We start from the raw sequence: 12290 nt of genomic DNA, 5'->3' as shown, positions 1-12290 counted from the left end.
TGTAAGTACCTCTGGTACCCACTACAAGCCAGGCCAGCCTCCTACATTGGCTGTGCAGAGGTGGGATAAGTACTTGTAACTACTTACCACTTTGTCATTGTGTACTTTTCATAAGAGAATAATATACAAAACATGTTCAGTGTATGTACACCTAACCAAAACGTTTTGCTTTTCTTCTCTCATACTTTTTACAAAGTGCTGAAAAGTATTCTAAAACTTTTAAAAGTTTTCTAAAAGTTAGAAAAGGGGTTTTCTCTGTTCTTTAAAAAGTTCTGAAACTTTTTCTTCATTCTCACTGTCTCTAAACCTCTTACTGTCATGTCTGTAGAAGACTCTACTCTTAAAATGGTCAATACTACTTATGACAATTTAAATTACAAGAGCCTAAGGAGTCTCTGCTTAGATAGAGGTTTAGTGATAGGAAAATACCCTACAAAAGAGTTTCTATTTAACATGCTTATTGTGAATGATGAGTCCCAAGCAGGCACTTCAAATGAGAGGTTAATAGAAGGTTCCCATTCTGACTCAGGGGATCTCCTTGAGGGAGGTGGGGAGGGTTCTGCCCCCTAGCAGGACACCTAGTAATGTTGGTAGTAATGGAGGTTCCCATCATAGTAGGGGAGTCTTTATTCCTGGAGGCCAAGTTGTTAGGGTTCAGTCAGTTAGGGACAGATCCCCCTCTGTTGTTTCCAATTTATCTTCTGTGTCCAAGCATTCCCAACCCGCCCACCCTGAAGACAACATGTTAGAAAGGGAACTCAAAAAGTTGAGGGATGAAGAGACCAGACTGAAGCTTAAACAGCAACAGCTGCCCTTAGATAGGAAATCCCTAGACATTGAGAAGGAGAGACAGAGATTGGGGATAGGACCCCATGGTGGCAGCAGCAGTATTCCTGATAGTAATCCTGTTAGAGAGCATGATTCCAGGAATCTGCACAAGATAGTCCCCCCTTACAAGGAGGGGATGGCATCAACAAGTGGTTTTCTGCACTTGAGAGGGCCTGTATGGTACAGGGGGTCCCTCAAAGGCAGTGGGCTGCTATATTGCGGCTATCTTTCAATGGAAAGGGTAGGGATAGGCTCCTTACTGTTAGAGAAAGTGATGCTAACAATTTTGCAGTTTTGAAGGATGCACTCTTGGATGGATTTGGCTTAACCACTGAACAATACAGGATTAAGTTCAGAGACACCAGAAAAGAGTCCTCACAAGACTGGATAGACGTTGTTGACTGTTCAGTGAAGGCCTTGGAAGGGTGGTTACATGGCAGTAAAGTTTCTGACTATGAAAGCCTGTATAATCTTATTCTGAGAGAGCATATTCTGAATAACTGTGTGTCTAACTTGTTACGCCAATATCTAGTGGACTCAGATCTGACCTCTCGCCAAGAATTGGGAAAGAAGGCAGATAAATGGGTCAGAACAAGAGTGAACAGAAAAGTTCATACAGGGGGTGACAAGGATGGCAAGAAGAAGGATGGTAAGTCTTCTGACAAGGGTGGGGACAAAAGTAAAACTGAGTCTTCATCAGGCCCACAAAAATCCTCTGGTGGGGGTGGTGGGTCCAAATCCTCTTCCAATAAACAACTTAAAAAGCCTTGGTGTTATTTGTGTAAAGTCAAAGGCCATTGGACAACTGATGTCAGTTGTCCAAAGAAAAATACCAAACCTCCCACTACCACAACCCCTACTGCAAACTCTAGTGCCCCTAGTAATAGCAGTGGTGGTGGGAGCAAACCTACTAATAGCCAATCCAAGGGAGTAGCTGGGCTCACTTTTGGTAATTTAGTTGGGGTTGGTCTTTTGTTAGGGAGACCACAGAGGCTGTATTAGTCTCTGAAGGTGCCATTGATTTGGCCACCTTGGTTGCTTGTTCCCTTAATATGGATATGTACAAGCAACTGCCCCTAATAAATGGTGTTGAGGTTCAGGCCTACAGGGACACAGGTGCCAGTGTTACCATGGTAATAGAGAAACTGGTGCACCCTGAACAACACCTACTTGGTCAGCAGTACCAAGTGGCAGACGCTCATAACAACACTCTTAGCTACCCCATGGCTGTTGTGAATCTCAACTGGGGGGGGTTACTGGGCCAAAGAAAGTTGTGGTTGCCTCAGATTTACCTGTAAACTGTCTACTAGGGAACGATTTAGAGACATCAGTTTGGGCAGAAGTGGAGTTGGAGGCTCGTGCAGCAATGCTGGGAATTCCAGGGCATATTTTTGCTTTGACAAGGGCTCAGGCCAAAAAGCAAAAAGGACAGGGTAACCAGGATCCTGGAACAATGGACGAAGTGCTCCCTAAAGCTAGGGGTAGCTAGGGTAAATCCCTACCCACTATCCCTCCCTCTACAGATGATTCTCCTTCTGAGGAAGAAGAATTTCCTCCCTGTGCAGAACCTTCACCAAATGAGCTGGCAGCAGACACTGCTGAGCTTTTGGGTGGAGGGGAGCCTGCCGGGGAAGAGCTGAGTGTGGCACAGCAAACCTGTCCCACATTAGAGGGTCTCAGACAGCAAGCTGTCAAACAGCAAAATGGGGATGTCAGGGACTCACATAGAGTTTACTGGGAGGACAACCTCTTGTACACTGAGGCAAGGGACCCAAAACCTGGAGCAGCCAGGAGATTGGTCATTCCCCTGCAGTACAGAGAGTTCCTCCTAACTCTTGCACATGACATTCCTTTGGCTGGGCATTTGGGCCAGATCAAAACATGGGAAAGACTTGTCCCCCTGTTTCACTGGCCCAGGATGTCAGAGGACACTAAAGATTTTTGCACGTCTTGTGTGACCTGCCAAGCCAGTGGCAAGACTGGTGGCACACCAAAGGCTCCCCTTATTCCACTACCTGTGGTTGGGGTCCCCTTTGAAAGGGTAGGGGTTGACATAGTTGGCCCCCTTGACCCTCCTACTGCTTCAGGCAATAGGTTTATCTTGGTGGTTGTGGACATTGCCACAAGCTATCCGGAAGAAATTCCTCTAAGGACCACTACAGCTCCTGCAGTGGCAAAGGCCCTCCTGGGAATCATTTCCAGGGTGGGTTTCCCTAAAGAAGTTGAATCAGACAGGGGTAGCAACTTTATGTCTGCATACTTGAGAGCAATGTGGAAGGAATGTGGTGTAACCTACAAATTCACCACTCCTTATCATCCACAGATTAATGGACTGGTAGAGAGGTTTAATAAAACTCTCAAAGGTATGATAATGGGACTCCCTGAAAACCTCAGGAGTAGATGGGATGTCCTGTTACCTTGTCTCCTTTTTGCTTACAGGGAGGTACCCCAGAGAGGAGTGGGCTTCAGCCCCTTTGAACTCCTCTTTGGACACCCTGTAAGAGGTCCACTAACACTTCTGAAGGAGGTTTGGGAACAACCTTTAAAAGCTCCCAAACAGGACATAGTGGACTCTGTATTGGCCTAAGATCCAGAATGGCTGAGTACATGAAAAAGGCCAGTAAAAACCTTCAGGCCAGCCAAGCGCTCCAGAAGCAATGGCATGACCAGAAGGCTGTTCTGATGCAGTACCAACCAGGACAGAAGATATGGGTATTAGAGTCTGTAGCCCCAAGAGCACTTCAGGACAAATGGAGTGGAGCCTATCTTATTGTAGAAAAAAAGGGCGAGGTTACCTATCTGGTAGACCTGGGCACTGCCAGGAGTCACCTTAGGGTGATTCATGTCAACCGCCTAAAACCCTACTATGACAGGGCTGGTCTCACCCTGCTAATGGCAACAGATGAGGGACAGGAAGAAGAGAGTGACCCTCTCCCTGATCTCTTTTCCACCACTGAAAATGATGCTTTAGTGGAGGGAGTAGTTTTGGCAGACTGTCTTACTACAGAACAGAAAGACAACTGCATAAATCTCCTTGGACAATTTTCTGAACTCTTTTCAACTGTGCCAGGCACCACATCTTGGTGTGAACACACAATTGATACTGGAGACAGCTTGCCTATCAAAAGTAAAATCTATAGGCAGCCTGACCATGTCAGGGACTGCATAAAACAAGAAGTTCAGAAAATGCTTGATCTAGGAGTGGTTGAACCTTCTGAAAGCCCATGGGCGAGTCCTGTGGTGCTGGTACCAAAGCCTCACTCAAAAGATGGAAAAAGGGAGATGAGGTTTTGTGTTGACTACAGAGGTCTCAATCAGGTAACAAAAACTGATGCTCACCCTATACCCAGGGCAGATGAGCTCATAGATACACTGGCATCTGCCAAGTATCTAAGCACCTTTGATTTGACTGCAGGGTATTGGCAGATCAAATTGGCTGAGGATGCTAAACCTAAAACTGCATTTTCAACTATAGGAGGGCACTACCAATTTACAGTGATGCCTTTTGGTTTGAAGAATGTACCTGCCACTTTTCGGAGGTTGGTGAACACAGTCCTGCAAGGGTTGGAGGCTTTTAGTGCAGCATATCTAGATGATATAGCTGTCTTTAGCTCCACCTGGGATGAGCACCTGGTCCACCTTTGGAAAGTTTTGGAGGCCCTGCAAAAGGCAGGCCTCACTATCAAGGCCTCAAAGTGCCAGATAGGGCAGGGAAAGGTGGTTTATCTGGGACACATGGTAGGTGGAGAACAGATTGCACCACTGCAGGGGAAAATCCAGACAGTCATGGATTGGGTTCCCCCTAAAATTCAGACTCAGGTGAGAGCCTTCCTAGGCCTCACTGGGTATTACAGGAGATTCATTAAAAACTATGGCTCCATTGCAGCCCCTCTTAATGATCTCACTAGTAAGAAGATGCCTAAAAAGGTATTGTGGACAGCTAGCTGTCAGAAAGCTTTTGAGGAGCTCAAACAGGCCATGTGCTCTGCACCTGTCCTAAAAAGCCCATGTTACTCCAAGAAATTCATTGTTCAAACTGATGCATCTGAATTAGGGGTAGGGGCAGTCTTCTCACAGCTGAATTCTGAGGGCCAGGATCAACCAGTTGCTTTTATCAGCAGAAGGTTGACCCCTAGAGAAAAGCGTTGGTCTGCCATAGAGAGGGAGGCCTTTGCTGTGGTCTGCGCACTGAAGAAGTTGAGGCCATACCTGTTTGGCACTCACTTCATTGTTCAGACAGACCACAAACCTCTACTTTGGCTAAAACAAATGAAAGGTGAAAACCCTACATTGTTGAGGTGGTCCATATCTCTACAGGGAATGGACTATACAGTGGAACATAGACCTGGGAGTACCCACTCCAATGCAGATGGACTCTCCAGATATTTCCACTTAGACAATGAAGACTCATCAGGTCATGGAGAGTCTTATTGTCCTTTGTTGGGGGGGGGGGGGCGTGTAGGAAAGTACCATCTTGCCTGGCATGTTACCCCCACATTTCACTGTATATATGTTGTTTTAGTCTATGTGTCACTGGGACCCTGCCAGACAGGGCCCCAGTGCTCATAAGTATGTGTATGTGCCCTGTATGTGTTCCCTGTGTGATGCCTAATTGTCTCACTGAGGCTCTGCTAAACCAGACCCTCAGTGGTTATGCTCTCTCTGCTTTCCAAATTTGTCACTAACAGGCTAGTGACTAAATTTACCAATTCACATTGGCATACTGGTACACCCATATAATTCCCTAGTATATGGTACTGAGGTACCCAAGGAATTGGGGTTTCCGGAGATCCCTATGGGCTGTAGCATTTCTTTTGCCACCCATAGGGAGCTCTGACAATTCTTACACAGGCCTGCCAGTGCAGCCTGAGTGAAATAACGTCCACGTTATTTCACAGCCATTTACCACTGCACTTAAGTAACTTATAAGTCACCTATATGTCTAACCTACACCTGGTGAAGGTTGGGTGCAAAGTTACTTAGTGTGTGGGCACCCTGGCACTAGCCAAGGTGCCCCCACATCGTTCAGGGCAAATTCCCCAGACTTTGTGAGTGCGGGGACACCATTACACGCGTGCACTGTACATAGATCACTACCTATGTACAGCGTCACAATGGTAACTCCGAACATGGCCATGTAACATGTCTAAGATCATTATGGCATTGGGGGGACAATTCCATGATCCCCCGGGTCTCTAGCACAGAACCCGGGTACTGCCAAACTGCCTTTCCAGGGACTCCACTGCAGCTGCTGCCAACCCCTCAGACAGGTTTCTGCCCTCCTGGGGTCCAGGCAGCCCTGGCCCAGGAAGGCAGAACAAAGGACTTCCTCTGAGAGAGGGTGTAACACCCTCTCCCTTTGGAAATAGGTGGGAAGGCTGGGGAGGAGTAGCCTCCCCCAGCCTCTGGAAATGCTTTGATGGACACAGATGGTGCCCATCTCTGCATAAGCCAGTCTACAAAGGTTCAGGGATGTCCCAGACCTCTGCCATCTTGGAAACCGAGGTGTCTGTTGCACACTGGACTGCTCTGAGTGGCCAGTGCCAGCTGGTGACGTCAGAGTCTCCTTCTGATAGGCTCTTACCTCTCTTGGCAGCCAATCCTCCTTCCTAGGTAGCCAAACCTCCTTTTCTGGCTATTTAGGGTCTCTGCTTTGAGGATCTCACCAGATAACGAATGCAAGAGCTCATCAGAGTTCCTCTGCATCTCCCTCTTCACCTTCTGCCAAAGGATCGACCGCTGACTGCTCAGGACGCCTGCAAAACTGCAACAAAGTAGCAAGACGACTACTAGCAACCTTGTATTGCTTCATCCTGCCGGCTTTCTCGACTGTTTCCCAGGTGGTGCATGCTCTGGGGGTAGCCTGCCTCCTCTCTGCTCCAGGAGCTCTGAATAAATCTCCCGTGAATCGACAGAATCTTCCCCCTGCAACCGCAGGCACCAAAAGACTGCTTCACTGGTCCTCTGGGTCCCCTCTCAGCACAACGAGCGTGGTCCCTGGAATTCAGCAATCCTGTCCAAGTGACTCCCACAGTCCAGTGACTCTTCAGTCCACGTTTGGTGGAGGTAAGTCCTTGCCTCCCCACGCTAGACTGCACTGCTGGGTACTGCGTGATTTGCAGCTGCTCCGGCTCCTGTGCACTCTTCCAGGATTTCCTCCGTGCACAGCCAAGCCTGGGTCCCCGACACTCCTTCCTGCAGTGCACAACCTTCTGAGTTGTCCTCCGGCGTCGTGGGACTCCCTTTTTTGACTTCAGGTGGACTCCGGTTCACTTTTACTTGAAGTGCCTATTCAGGTACTTCTGCAGCTGCTGCCTGCTTCTGTGAGGGCTCCCTGAGTTGCTAGGCATCCCCTCTGTGTCCTCCTCCAAGTGGCGACATCCTGGTCCCTCCTGGGCCACAGCAGCACCCAAAAACCTCTACCGCGACCCTTGCAGCTAGCAAGGCTTGTTTGCGGCCTTTCTGTGTGGGAACACTTCTGCAAGCTTCATAGCGACATGGGACATCCATCCTGCAAAGGAGAAGTTCCTGGTCCTCTTCTTTATTGCAGAACTCCAAGCTTCTTCCAACAGGTGGCAGCTTCCTTGCACCCTCAGCTGGCATTTCCTGGGCTCCTGCCCACTCTCGACATTTTCGCGACTACTGGACTTGGTCCCCTTGTCTTACAGGTACTCAGGGCCAGAAATCCACTGTTGTTGCATTACTGGTGGTTGTTCTCCCTGTAGAATCCCCCTATCTCGACTTCTGTGCTCTCTGGGGGTAGTAGGTGCACTTTACACCTACCACTCAGGGTCTTGGGGTGGGCTATTTTTCTAACCCTCACTGTTTTCTTACAGTCCCAGCGACTCTCTACAAGCTCACATAGGTTTAGGGTCCATTCGTGGTTCGCATTCCACAATTTTGGTTTGTGTATATATTTCTTGTGTATATATCTTATCCTCATACTGAGGGTACTCACTGAGATACTTTTGGCATATTGTCATAAAAATAAAGTACCTTTATTTTTAGTACTTCTGTGTATTGTGTTTTCTTATGATATTGTGCATATGACACCAGTGGTATAGTAGGAGCTTTACATGTCTCCTAGTTCAGCCTAAGCTGCTTTGCCATAGCTACCTTCTATCCGCCTAAGCTGCTAGAAACACCTCTTCTACACTAATAAAGGATAACTGGACCTGGCACAAGGTGTAAGTACCCCTGGTACCCACTACAAGCCAGGCCTGCCTCCTACAGTCTGGTCTGGCCTACCGTTCTCTAAATAATTATAGATCTTCTATCACTGCCGGGCATGTTCCAGTCTCGGGTAACCCAGTTGGTGAACACTTTGTGGTTTGTAAGTTGATGAGAGGCATCCGCCTTTCTAATCCAGCCTTGCCATGGTACTCGTCTCTGTGGGACGTTAATGTGGTACTTTCTTTTATTTCCTCCTGGCCAGATAATAGGTTTCTGTCACGTAAGCAACTGTCAGCTAAATTTACCATGCTCCTGTGCCTCATCTTCTGCAAAAGAGTGTCAGAAGTGAAATTTCTGGACCTGGCAGGAAGGAGTTTTTCCCCTAATAGGATTTCTTTTTCTATCTCCAGACGCACTAAGACAGGCACTACGTCTGTGTCCTACCCGGCTTTTCCCCATAATCCCAAACTGTGTGTTGTTCAATGCTTACAAGCTTATGAAGCAGCTACAGATGAATTCAGGAGAGACCCTAGGGGACAACTATTAATTGCTCTTCAAAAACCTTTCAATCCAGTCTCATCAGCTACTTTGGCCAGATGGATTAGATGGCTTCTTTCTGAAGCAGGAAGTGATGTTTCCATTTTCGGGGCACATTCAGTTCGCGGAGCTATGGCCTCAAAATCTTTTAATTTAGGAGTAAGATTAGAAGATATCCTGAGAGAAGCGGACTGGTCCTTGGAGTCGACATTTAAGACCTTCTATTACAAACCTATTTTAGATATTGCATCAGTGGTGGTAAATGAGCTTTGAACTAGCATAATCTGAGCCTTCGGTCCTGACATAGAATAAAAGTATTTTGAGCTTTTGCATCAAGAATTTTCAATTCTATTAAGGACACGGAGGCGAGGATTATCCCCCCCGATTTTAACAATAAGACATCATCTTATGAGTTAAGTATTTTGATATCTTTCCTGTCTCATTGTAATACCCTCCCTGTTTATATGTCATTTTAATTATGATTGCTGACATTATGTTCTTGCCATATTCTAAGATTGGTTTTTATTTCCTTCTTCTTAGGGTTCGACCAGAAATAATGCTAAGCTACCATTCAAGGGATTCTTGGCTGTTCTTCCCTTTGGGGGGATGCTGTTCTCTACTTGGATGTTTGGACTTAAGTTTTTTTTCCTCGTTGGGATCGCTCTTTGGTAGACTTTCATTTTGACTTTTACTGACTGAGATGTTCGCAAAGAAAGAGGAAATTCATTAGCCTTTGAGGTTTATATACTGTACACTCTATGGTTGTGACCTGTACTCCCTTAGAATGTTGGGATATGTTTTTCTTCAATAACATCTTCTCTGATTCTATGTCAGGACCGGAGGCGAGGATTATGCCTTTTCTTTCTTCACTCTTTATTAACAGCAAGTTCAAAGTGCAACACAAAAAAACTACAACACCCATGGTACACGTAGCCATGGCAACCAATGTCCAATCATAACACTGTCCGACAGTCCGTATATATATTCCTGCAAGTCGGTGTCCTTCCTCTTTCTTCACTGCTCACTTTTCAGTTAAGTGCTATTCCTTTACTGCTCTGAGTACAGAAAGTGTTGTTTTTGCAATGTGCTTTACTTATTTTGCTGGTAATTGACTCTGTAGCATTTTGCTGTGTTGTTGGTGGCTGCTTAGCAACCACATTGCGCGGCAGGCGTTTTTCTCTTCGCCCAAGCGCAGATTGATTTAATCTATGTCGGGTCCACCAGAGGGCGCTCTTTCGCGCGCTCCGGTTCCCGACGCGTCTTCGCAGCGTTTAGAGCTGCGGTTTGCGCTCGATTTCGCTGCTGAGTGACGCGCTAGGGTTCCAGTGAGCTTTTGCTCACCAGAATCCTCCAACCCCCGCACAGACACCGTTTTTCGGTGGATTGAAATAAATAGTGGGCACACGTGGCGATAGCGCGTCGCGCCCAAGGCATAAGTCTCCGCCCCTTTTTTTCCTGACAGGAGCGCGGGGGACTTCCCATTATGCAACTTAGGAAGAATCCTCCTGTCTGGACCCTTCCATGCCTCCCCCATGCAGTTCATGCAGGACCATGAGAATTTCCCCACCATGTCCCGAGGAGGGCACCTCCCAACGGGATCTGCCTCCTGAGGTGGATGTCCTTCTCACGCAGGCCATTTCCTGGGCCTTGGGCCCCTTGAGGGAGAGCGTGGCCAAACTCTCAGATCACAGTTTTAAGGGGACGTGTACGGTGGGGGGGACGGAGCCCGGCCTTAAGGGTACGGCGGGCCCCAAGAATGTACGCAAGCGTGACACGGGGCACCTTGAAGGCTTCAGCACCCTTACTGAAGTTTTCTACAAGAGTGTGCGCACACTCAAGCGTCCACCCTTCCGGAAGGGTTCTGACCCCGGAGAGACCGGTGAGGTGGCTCACCATGTATCGGACCCGGACTTTGTGTCACCCAAGCGGGTTGGCGGGGAAACGGAAGGGGACTCTTCCTCCGATGAGGAACATGATTCAGGACGTCCGTGGTGTCCGAGTTCTACTCTTTCAGACCCGCTGGAGGCCGAGACCTCAGACACGGACATGTTTCAACCGGAGGACATTTACCACCCCAGGTCCTCAGAGTGGCGTCGTAAGAAACGGGTGGCGGACTACGTAGCCAGTAAGATCAGGCAGCTTCTTGATAAGGAGGTCAGGGCCCAGTTGAGAGTGGAATGCCCGCGCCCAACCTTGCCTGAGAGGGTGGCGGCTACGCCGGAGATCGACCCTAAAATGTGCACTTTTTTGCTAAATACGTAAAGGACCCTAAAAAGGGTATAGATCGTTCCTGGCGTGGGTGCCAGGACAAGCTGTTGGATGTCCTTGGGCCCCTCACCCAGATCATCCAACTAGCTGAACACGCGAAACGCACTGACTCTCCCCTGCCCACAGACATTGTGACAGGTTGGGCCCAAATGGCAGTATGCTTATTGGGCAATGCGAATTGTGCACTTTCTGCAGAAAGAAGAAGGACCGTTCTCATTAAGGTCGACCCTAAACTCAGAGAACTCTCCAGCTCAGAAGCAGGGGCTATTGCAAAGGGGAAGCTATTCAGCGACCAGTTTGTAAAGGAATTGGCCAAGTTCGTTGCCACTTTCTCAGCGCTGGATAAGGCACAAACCTCCATCAAAAAGATTTTCCCCGGGAAGGTTTTTGGAGGAGCCGGAAGAGGCAGGGGTCGCTCCTCCGGCCGCTCGTTTCAGCAAGGCCTCAACTCCTACCCAGCGAGAAACAATGGATGGAGAGATGGCAGACAAGGCGCCTTCTTCCCCAATCGGGGTAGAGGCAAAGGTAGAAGAGGTGCCCGCGGTGGAGCAAACGCCCCCGGAGGTGCCAGCGGTCAGTGTTATCCTTTCTTCCCCTCAGGTGATAGGTGGAAGTCTACGTCTGTTCATGCACAAATGGGCCCAGCTAATGCCTGGGTTCTCCAGACTGTGTCAGGGTTCCACATAGAGTTCTGGTGGACTCCTGTGCAGGAAGTTCTCCCTCGACTGCTCGTCTTTTCGGAACCAGATGCCGCACTGATAAACGCAGAGATGCGGGATCTCCTGCGCAAGGAGGCTATCTGCCAGTTGGTCAGACATCCCAGGAGGTTTGTAAGCAACCTCTTTCTGGTCGAGAAGAAGGACAAAGGGTTTTGGCCCGTCATCAATCTCAGAGCCTTCAACGAATGGGTGGTGTACCGCCACTTCAAAATGGAAGGCATCCACATGTTCAGGGACTTGCTATTGCAAGGGGATTGGCTGATTCGCCTCGACCTCAAGGATGCCTACCTGACAGTACCGATTTTCCCTCCTCATCGCCGATTTCTGCAGTTCATCTGGAGGAATCGGTGTTCGAATTTACGTCCCTGTCATTCGGCCTGTCATCAGCACCTTGGTGCTTCACGAAACTGCTCAAACCGGTGGGGGAGTACCTTCGGTCGAGGGGGATCTGATTGATCATCTACCTCGACGATATTTTACTGATGGACCAATCGCGCACACGACTGGTGTACAATGCGAGCATAAATATGCAGCTCCTCCAGGACTTGGGGTTTGTCATAAACACCCAGAAGTCCGACCTCCAAGCAGCCCAGTCCATGACCTTCCTGGGTTTCCTCATCGATTCCCAGACGGCGACTCTCAGTCTTCCGAGCTCGAAAACAGCCAAAATCAAGAAGGAACTGGTGAAGGTCTTACGGCGCGACAGGATCTCACTCTGGCAATTGGCCAGGATAGTGGGTCTCCTCTCCTCCTCGATACAGGCCA

Source organism: Pleurodeles waltl, chromosome 5, assembly GCF_031143425.1.
Source record: "Pleurodeles waltl isolate 20211129_DDA chromosome 5, aPleWal1.hap1.20221129, whole genome shotgun sequence".
Classification (NCBI taxonomy): Eukaryota; Metazoa; Chordata; class Amphibia; order Caudata; family Salamandridae; genus Pleurodeles; species Pleurodeles waltl.
Note: the sequence above shows the minus strand (reverse complement) of the source record.